Here is a 10316-nt window from a genome sequence, read left to right as displayed (position 1 = left end):
TATGGTAGTATTGCAAGTTGGCAAAACTATTTGTAGGAAACAATGTCTACAAATTTGCAAGTTGAAAAGTTTGGAAATTATTTCTCTATAGTAAGGCTTAAGGGAGAGGGCAATCATACTTTGTTTCAAATATGAAAGTTTATATTGAAGGGTTTAAAAGAACTTAGTCGTGGACATATATGCATATCATGTTGAAATGGTTCAACATAGGAAGTTTGATATATATTGAAATATTATAGCAACAGAATGATTAGATATCAGTCTTTATGTAAGAAATTATGAATTGGTTCACATATCATTTGAATGTAGGATCGATTATGTATGCTATAATATTCACTTGTTCTAATTTTTCCAAATGCCTTGGGCATTGAGAAGAAAAAATGACTAGAACTTGGTGTGACTAAAGTTGTTGAGCAACTGCTAAGAACATTATGAGGTTGTACCATAGGATTGGTTGCTTATAGACACTTGGAAGTATAGTATTAATTTGGGAGAACCATATTGACATGATTTTATTTTAATATGATTATTGATCATGGTCATATTGGAATATTAAAATGTTTCCATAGTCGGAGTTGATTATTAAAATCTACATGCGAGGTAGAAACTTTAATCCAAGGAAGATGTTCAAGGAATGTGTCTTGAATTTCAGACTTCATTACCATGGAATTGCTTTTAGTAGCAAAGTTTCAATGGAACATCCTATAACACCGTTGGCTAAGTCTCTGTGACTTTGAAACCTCGACATCACTGAAGGACAATGCATGTAAGGTCAAAATTCTAAAACATTTAGTAGTGAAAAGGATTTGGAATTATGAAATGAGCTTCATTGGAATAGTGTCCAATCGATCAGTTCACATAGGAAGGACCATAGAAAAATAGTATGCATATTCAGGACAGGGCATGATTGATGTTTAATTCAAGTGGTTAATTGATTACCTGAAACATTATATAATCAATAAAGTCTAATTAATATGGTGATTAAATATTAAGGGTTTTATTTATCTTGAATAGTTTTGAGACCATAGTTAATTAGGTTATTATTGTGTTTCACTTCGCATGTTTTACTTCCTGAATAATTTGATTATTCAAAATTCCACAGTCGGTCGTACTTTTGGAAGTAAATAGCGAATTAAGATTGTCATGAATTGAATTGTAGATTTTCTATGGGTATTAGACATAGCAATTGTTTGCTGCAATGTTCGTGAGTACTTTGAAAATGGGGATTTTAAGTATTGGATAAACCCACGCTCAATGAATTACTTCATGGATTTTATCATAAGTAATTTTGAGATGATAATATCTTATATTCTTGAAACAAGGATATATGAGTTGTTTTTTACAATTTAGTTGTGCATTGATAATACATAAACGCATCAGTAATATGATGTTATAAAACGTATTGTTGTGCATGACTTGATGAGGAAATAGTCCAAGCATATAAGTCAAAGTTTATTCGTTCCTTTTGTCCTAATGGGAAAATCGATATATTTGGGCCCCTCAATGATTTGGTCTTCACTTATAAGTGCTTGGCCTAGCCCAGACTAAATTTATGTGTTCATTTAGCAGTCTGAATTCAGTCATCGAAAATCAGAAATTAGGAAACAAATCTTGGACAATTAGATTGATTATAATCCATATCTAATGTCCTTAAAATATCTTGTAGAATGGAGAAATATTTGATCACTTATCTTAGGACACATAATTGATTGGGTCAGAGTTCGACAACAGCTTCTGGAAGATTCAATTTGATGGTCGGTTTGGAAGTTATACTGTCAGTTATATTTATTAGACTGATCCAAGTGGGAGACTGTTGAATTAGGTGTCTATGTCTATAACTATAATTGGTAGAAACTTTAATTGATAGTAGCACAGTCCTTTTGGGTTGCCCTTAAATCTAGGAATTTAAGAGGATAGCTTTTAAAGAGAAAGAGAGAGAGAGAGAGAGAGAGAGAGAGAGAGAGAGAGAGAGAGAATGATTTATTAATTTATTATATGATTAATAAATTAATTGAAAATCAAAATGAATAGTTTTTTTAATATATTATGAGAATAATATATTAATTGGAAATAGTATTATTTAGTTAATAATTAATCAGAAATTAATTAGAATTAATTTTGGGACTAATTGGATTAATTAAAAGTGCAGAGTATGTTTAGTCATCTATTGGAAGTTGAGGAAAGGATCCCATGGACCTCGTTGGAAGAGGTGGACAAAAATCATTTGGGCAATCCCAAGGAATTTCGTCCAAGCCCCTTGAAAGAGGGGAATGGGCTGCTTGGTCAATAAGCAAAGGGAGTAGGGTTTCCTCTTTAAACCTTACCTTTGGCACCAAGCTATTTTAGCCATATAAGGACCTTAGCCTTAGAATTTCGGCCATAACATTCCATTAGAGGCTTAGGGCCAAAATTCTACATCTCTCTCCTCTCTCTCTCTCTCTCTCTCTCTTTCTCTCTCTCTCTCTCTCTCTCTCTCTCTCTCTCTTCAAGCTCCTTAGTTTCTAGGGTTTAGGTATTAACCATTAGAGGCACGCCACTTGTGGTGCTTGCTTCCATGAGTTTTTCAAGTAGGAATTCAAGATTGTTTGCTGCAACAATCTTTAAGGTAAGTTTATTGTTCTTATGAACTAGTTTCTCATATGAAAGTTTTGTAGGATGATCATTCATAGTATGTTGTTTATATATGAAAGACATAGATCCTTATTAGGGTCCATGTGCCCTAATTAATTGAATTGTTTGATTGTTTATCCCCTTAGAGCATTGTAGATTTAACCCTAATAACCCATCAAGTATTACGATTAACGGGCGGATCGTATGTAAGACTATATCAACGGGATTAATGAAGATCATTGGAGATCTATCGAAAAGGGACCTTATCATGCAGATATTATTCAGGCGGTTGGAAATGATGTTGATGCTAAAGACATGATTGCTCAAGACAACAAGAATAAGCCGAATGATAAAAGGTTTATCTATGAACTGCATGGAACGTTACCACAAGTTGTTGACAACTATGTTCCAGGTTGTAAAACTATGAAAGATATTTGGGACACTTTGAAGGAGAAATACCAAGGAAATGAACAAACTAAAAAGATCTCAGTCACTCAATGCTTATAGGATTTAGCCGATTACAAGTTGAAGGAGAGTGAATCCATTGAATGGTATTTCGATATATTTAGTGAGCTCATCTATAAGTTTACCAGATATGGAGTCATTCATACCATTGTTGAGTACATTATCACCTTCATCCAAGGTTTAAAGAGTGAATAGAAGTACATTTTGCTTGTGATCAAGACTCAGACGAATTTCAACACTTCCTCACTGTCGAATCTATATAAGATTTTGAAATCACATGAGTCTGAGGTGAAGGAGATAGTTGAAGAGAACAACAAGATGAATGTTGGCGGTCCAATGGAACTTATTTCAAAACCAACTGGAAAATAGAATGGTTATGATGACGAAGCTGAGTAAAATCATGATGGTTTCTTGTTGAATTCTAATGACGAAGTTGTTGCCTATTACTTTAATAATACGGACAAGAAGGTTTAACAAAATCTAGTAAGTGGAATCATTAAAAATAGTTATATGAAAATTAAAGCCAATGTTGAATTCTAGGGTTGGTTAAAGGAGTGTTGAGAAGGTGGAGAAGAAAGAAAATGTGAAGAAGATTAAGAAGAAACTTAAAGGTGATTATGGTTACAATTTTGACTATTTTAACGGGAATAATCATCTTGCAAAGGATTGTATGCTAAAGAACAAGGAAGAGAAGAAAGAGAAAGAGAAGAATAAGGCATACTATGCTATGAAGCTTGAAGAAATCCATGCACAGACAAAGAATTTATACTTAGTTGCAAAGGGTTATAATGATGAAGAGGGAACCTATCAAATTTGGTCCTCTAGATCAAATGATGAAGAGATGCGTAATCCTAATCATAGAGTAATTTTTGCAAAGCATGTTAAAGTCCATTCAGGTGAAAAGAACTTGTCTGGTGAGAGTGGGGAAGATAGTGGTATGGAAGAGATGAAGAAGGAGAAAAAGGAGGAAGAAATGATCATTGGAAACTGCTTTGTGACGACAGCTCCAAGGTCTCCTATTACTGAGAAGGTATGTGATCTTATTGATTCTTAATTTTCCTTTAAATTCTTGTCATGCTATTTTATCGGATTTTGTTTATACTTGTTCTTATTTGAATGATATGTTGATTTCTATGAGTAGCGAAGCGGAGAAAACTAAGAAACTGCTTTACGAAGCTAGAAATAAATTGCAAGAGAAGAATAATAGGATAGAGCCTAGAATTAAAAATCACAAATGTCAAGGTAAATAGGGATTCATTGAGAATGGTGACTAACATGTCAGTAAAGTAAAGAAATATTTACTGTAACACTGCTAAATGTTTGTACGGGAGGTTAACTGATCTTTATCATTCATCTAACATTTCCAAGGAACAACATAGGAAATTAATCCGTTTCATCACCTTCAAACGTAAATTATTTGATGAAACTACTTTTGATTGTGAGACTAAGGTAATTGAATATGATTAAGTTCCTAACAATTCTTATGCTCATGATGTAGATAGTTTCAATGATTGGTTAGATGTTATTATTTAGTAGATATTGTGTGTGTGATACTTTGTCTAAAAACAAACAAATGAAACTTTAGAACAAAAATGAGAATTCGACATAAAGTACTCAACAAAAATTTGTTGATATCGAAGATTTAGATAATGTCAGTAATATTGAAGAACGGGAATGTATTGATTGCTGAAATTTTTTTTGTCATTAATGTCATTTTGTTAGCCAAAAGTAAATAAAATGATTATTCAAAATGGAAGTTAATCATTGATTCGTTTTTGACAACCAAAATCGATGATTCGCAAGAATCTGTTGATGTGGAAGACATAATGAAAAATGAAAGTGACAATGATGATAATTCTTGTGAAAAGGAATTTCCATGAGTTGTTGAAGCTAAAGTGTTTGAGGACACAGAGGAATTCACTTAGATTTTGAAATAAAAAGGAAAAGATTTTAATGTAACAAACTCAGTTCTTTCAGCTCACTTTATTAAAGGACTTCCAAATCAAGTTTTCGTGACAACAGGAAATGAGGGTAATATCATTCCAAAACTGAATGAATTGTTAAAAGAAGATAACTCAAAAGTAACTAATGAATGTTTCTATTCAAACCAAAATGTTGTCGAAAATGATTTGAATATAAGGTCGAAATTTGTTCAAAGAAAAAAGAGGAAAAAATATTTTTTCAAAAAAAAATGGTGTTTGGGTTGTGAAAACTGCCAATCCTGGAAAGAAGGCGAATTAGAGAAAATTTATCATAAATCATTGCCTGATGATTTAAAGGATCAAAAGGCGAAGACTCAAACTTAAAAAAATGGTGATGAAAAATCTGTTTCTAAATATGAAATTTTACAAAAGAAAGCTCAAAACAAAGATTATTGGAAGAAAAGAATTTTCCAAAAGGAAAAGAAATTAAAACAAAAACCAGAAAAAGTTCAAGAAAAGAAGGATTCACAACAACAATAAACTAAACCCCCTTCTTGAAAAGAAACTTCAAATGTTTTTCATACTGAAGTCAACAAAAATGTTATGAACTAAAATAAAAATGGTTTTTCACAAAAATCAAAAGTTGTTAAAAATACAAATAAGGAACAAAATTAAAAATGTCCAAATGTGATCAAAGAAGTGTACAAAATAATTTTCCACAAAAACATGGTCTGAAAAATGTTCAAAGGAATTTTTCACAAAATTATAGGAGCTTTCAAAAGGATTCTCGTTTTGGATATCAAAATTGATATCAAAACCTTTTTCGAAAATGAGTTTTTCAAAACCGACAAATGTTGTGAAGAAAATGTACCATTCAAGCCTGATGGTTTACGTTTTCCAAATACTGATTCAAAGCACAGGTCAAATGTTTCATTTATGAATTGCAAAATTGAATTCAAAAAATTTAATAATGTCTTTGAAGGAAAAGGAAAGCAATTTCATTAGAAAAGGTATTCTCAAGAACATGTCCAACAAGCTTATGAGAATTACTTGAATGATTCAATGAGTGGAAGTACTTCATCCAATGTCATTGTCAAAGGCTTCAAAATGGGAAGAAGTTAAAACAAAGAAGAAAATTGATTTTTATGAGAAGAAGGTTGAAAAAGAGAAAATCAAATTTCAAAACCTTTGACACTAAATAATTATATTTTTGTCCTTAAATATGATGGAGTTGATTTAATTGACAAAATCAAAACAAAATTTCATAGTTGGATTGTTAATTCGACATTGCACATAACTTTTCACACGAATCTCCAATCACGCAAAAATCCTTGGGGACCTAAATCTCTCTGAATGATTGCATGTTCTATGTGATGAGCAATATCACAAAAATTGGTATATCAATAGTGGATACTCATATCACATGACTGGTCAGAAAGAGAACCTAAGGGATTTTAGTAAGCTTGAGAATGTTGGCGTTGTGAAGTTTAGGAAAAACCAAAAGTGTAAAGTTAAAGGATATTGAAATATGATGAATGGGAAGTTTATTGTAAACAGGGTCTCTTATGTCGAAGGATTGAAGCATTACCTTATAAGCATATCTTAACTTGTCATTGGAACTAGCAATCGAGTTCTATTTGATGAAGAAGGATGTGCGATATCGAACAAAGAAACAAAGGAAGTATTATTAAAGTTGAAGAGGAAATGCAATATGTTCACTCTGGACATAAAACCAATAGGTTGTATTCCCTTTGTCCGCTTGATATTGAAGGTTACTTCTGACCTCTGCTGGTTTTGGCATCGAAGACTTTCTCATCTCAATTTAAAAAATATAAATAAAATTGTTTTAAATGATCTTGTTTAGGGTTTATCTGTTTAAAAATTTGATAACGGCTCTTTATGTCCAACTCGCGAATAGAGAAAACAACATCGATAGGGTCATCTATTCGTTATTGACTCAAAGATTGTTGAACCATTGGAACTTCTACATATCGACTTGTATTCCTATGATTATTGAGTCTCTCAATAGGAAAAAGTACATAGTTGTTATTTTAGATGATTTTGACGATTTACTTCGGTTTATTTTCTAAGAAAGAAATCAGAGACTGCACAAGTGATAAACGATTTCATCAAAAGCATTGAATTGAGTTTGAAGAAGAAAGTTGTGACAACCGAGGGTTTCCTTCAATGATCACCATAGGACGGAGTAGGAAAATACATGTAATAGCTTAGTATTGTAATATTTGATTTTTGAGATCATAAAAATCAAATGTGTCGTTACCTTTAATTGTTAAAACGTTCATTACGCTCAAAAATTAGTGTCCGAAATACAATTTTCTAAATTGGTTAACATACTTGGATAGTACTTGTTAACATGATCTCAAGGATATAAGATTCATAAAAATCTGACTCCAAAGGAAAGAGTTCTAGATTTTATAGAAATAGAAATCAACCACGTTATTAAAAAGTTACGTTAAAAAATACTTAGAGATTGGTTGAGTTTTCAATAAAAGTGAAAAAAGAAGTTTCATAGTACTCATCAAGATAAAAACTTTAGGAAAAAGTTTGTAGAAAACGAGGTCCGTATGAGAGAGATATGATTTTGTAAAAACATTTATTTTTAACCGGGTTAGGCACGAAAATGATAGTCAAAACTAGCCCAAACAACCTAAAGGAAAGTTGTAGTACCCATTGAAATCGTCATATATATATATATATATATATATATATATATATAGGGCTTAGATCGAAGCTCGCACGAAGAAGTTATGATTTTTACAAAATATTTCGTGTGCGCGAGGTGCGCGTCTCTGAACGTCGTGTAGATAACAACAAATTTGAGTAGATTGCGAGGGAACTGGTCAAGTGGAGGACTAACAAGTGACAACTTGTTGTGGAGTCATGATGATCATGAGCGACGCGCAAATATTGGCCCAACGTGTACCTCCTGAACTCGACTATAAATAGAGGGTTGCGTCATTCCATCCAACACACCTCTCAAACTTCTCTCTCACTCTCTTCTTAAAGTTTCTGTCCTTTAGAGTGGTCCCTGGAGTCCCGAGCCCGATTCTACCCTATATTAAAGGTTTCACATGACTTGGGTGAGTTCATGCCCCCTATTTCACCATTTTAAATGTTTTACATGGAGGAACACATGCTTATCAAATGGTTTTATCAAAATATATTTATACCTATAAATATCAAATCATTTTATAAAGCTTAAAGCCTTAGGATAATGTAGCTATATATAATATGCCTTGTTGTATGCTATGATATTATGCCTAAGAGTTATCGTGTCTGATAGTCTAGGAAGAGATAAAACCAAGATGTTATAATAACCAAATCCCGAGGACAACATAGTACCTAGAAGTTATGTTGGTTAAATATAGGGATATGCATTCTACCTAATTGTTACTCTGCCCAAATATCATGTTTACAAATAACTATAATTAGTGTATATATATGAATAATTATATATACAAACTAATTATGAGATCAAAAGTTATAATTATCAAATATAAGAAAAAAGATAAAAGATAAATACCTAAGGTTAATGTGTGCGGGAGCTGTTAATATTCATCTAAAGGCCTTGATTGAATTCGGAATTCCTTGATATCGTTAATTTTTAATCTTGTGCGAGCTAGGAAGACATGTATACATCTATACGGGGTTTGAGAAGCCCACATGCGATTGCTAGCTACAATCCCGACATAATAACTTTCTTATAATTCAGTATTTGACGTCCGATGAAGCCTCGTGGCGGGGAAAATTATTAGTTAAACATCGTCCATTATGCAGGCTCATTGCATCACGTCACAAAATCCTTATAGATCCAACTACCATTAGGGAAGCCTTATAGTGATAGATAAAATACGTTAGGGTCGTGAGATATCATATAAAGATAGTAAGCTAGGGTTGTTAAAATACTTTAGGAAATGTTTTTCTGAAAGAAAAAAGGATTCTTAAGTTAATGCAACCAAATAAAAGTTGAAAAACTATAAAAACTTGTGCACTCACCAACATTATGTTGACATTTTCAAAAATACATGTACTCACAGGGAGAAGAGTGTAGAAGATTGTTGTGCCGAGATGAAGGAAGCTTAGAGGATTTTAGTTCCATCTATTTATCGTTTCTAGTTACGTTAGGTTTTGTGCTATTCTTTCAAAATATGTAATCCTAGAATAATTTATAATTAATAAAAGTAATGTATGTTATATACATTTGTGTTATATTCAATATATATGTATGCCTCGATCAAATTTCCCCAAGTTCGCACCAACCGACGTTTCCACCACCGGTTGGGAGTGTAACAGATTCGTATTAGATCTACAGGTTATAGCAAATTAGTAATTAATTCCTTAAGAACTATAACTATAACCTAGGGCATAAAACTTTAACTAGTTAACCTAATAAAAGTATTATTATTAATTACCATACGGATAAACTACCTATGAGACAGCAGTGTAGGATGGAAAAATTCGTCCTTTGGGTTGTTGGATTTCATAAATGCTATATGTGAAAATGGTCTTGCCCTCCAACTTTTCCTATATGGGGTGATCCTTGTTTAGTGTTCTTGAGGTACACAAACATAAATTTAATAAAATACACTAATCAAACACTAATCAGATAAAGGGTTATATAAACTCTTATAAATACACTCTTGTATTATAAAAATTATCCGTTCAAATCACAACATAAGAATTTAGGTCAAAAACAATTCATACAGTTAGTCTAGTACTATGGTCGTACCACAACTAGACCTAGAATGTGCAACTCAATTTTATTATGGTCCGAGCGATGCACGCCTAAACCTGGATGACGTAGTTGACAATCTAAGTGCTTGAGGATTTATGGATCTGTAGTTTAATACGCATAGTTAAGAAATTAGGACGAGGCTTACAACTAGAAGATCTTTGGATTAGTACCATAGATCAACTCCCTGAAGACTATAGCCTTAGATCAAGACCTAGTGCAAGAGGATGGTACACCTTGAGGATATCCGAAATAGAGATAGGCATAGCACATAACTCCCTCATAGAAAGTTAATTAAGATAAGGTACTCTCTAATATATATATATATATATATATATATATATATATATATATATATATATATATATATATATATATATATATATACACACACACACACACACACTATAATATGAAATTATATGTGGGGTTTTTCACATCGTTATCAAGAAGAAGACCAAGTGGTGCCACACACACACTCAAGACTAAGCTAGAGTGATTACGATCTGATGATGCCCATGCCGCCTACCCCAATATCAACTGACGGGGAGTCATTCGGAGTTGAG

This window comes from Lactuca sativa, chromosome 6 (assembly GCF_002870075.4).
Source record: "Lactuca sativa cultivar Salinas chromosome 6, Lsat_Salinas_v11, whole genome shotgun sequence".
Taxonomy (NCBI): domain Eukaryota; kingdom Viridiplantae; phylum Streptophyta; class Magnoliopsida; order Asterales; family Asteraceae; genus Lactuca; species Lactuca sativa.
Note: the sequence above shows the minus strand (reverse complement) of the source record.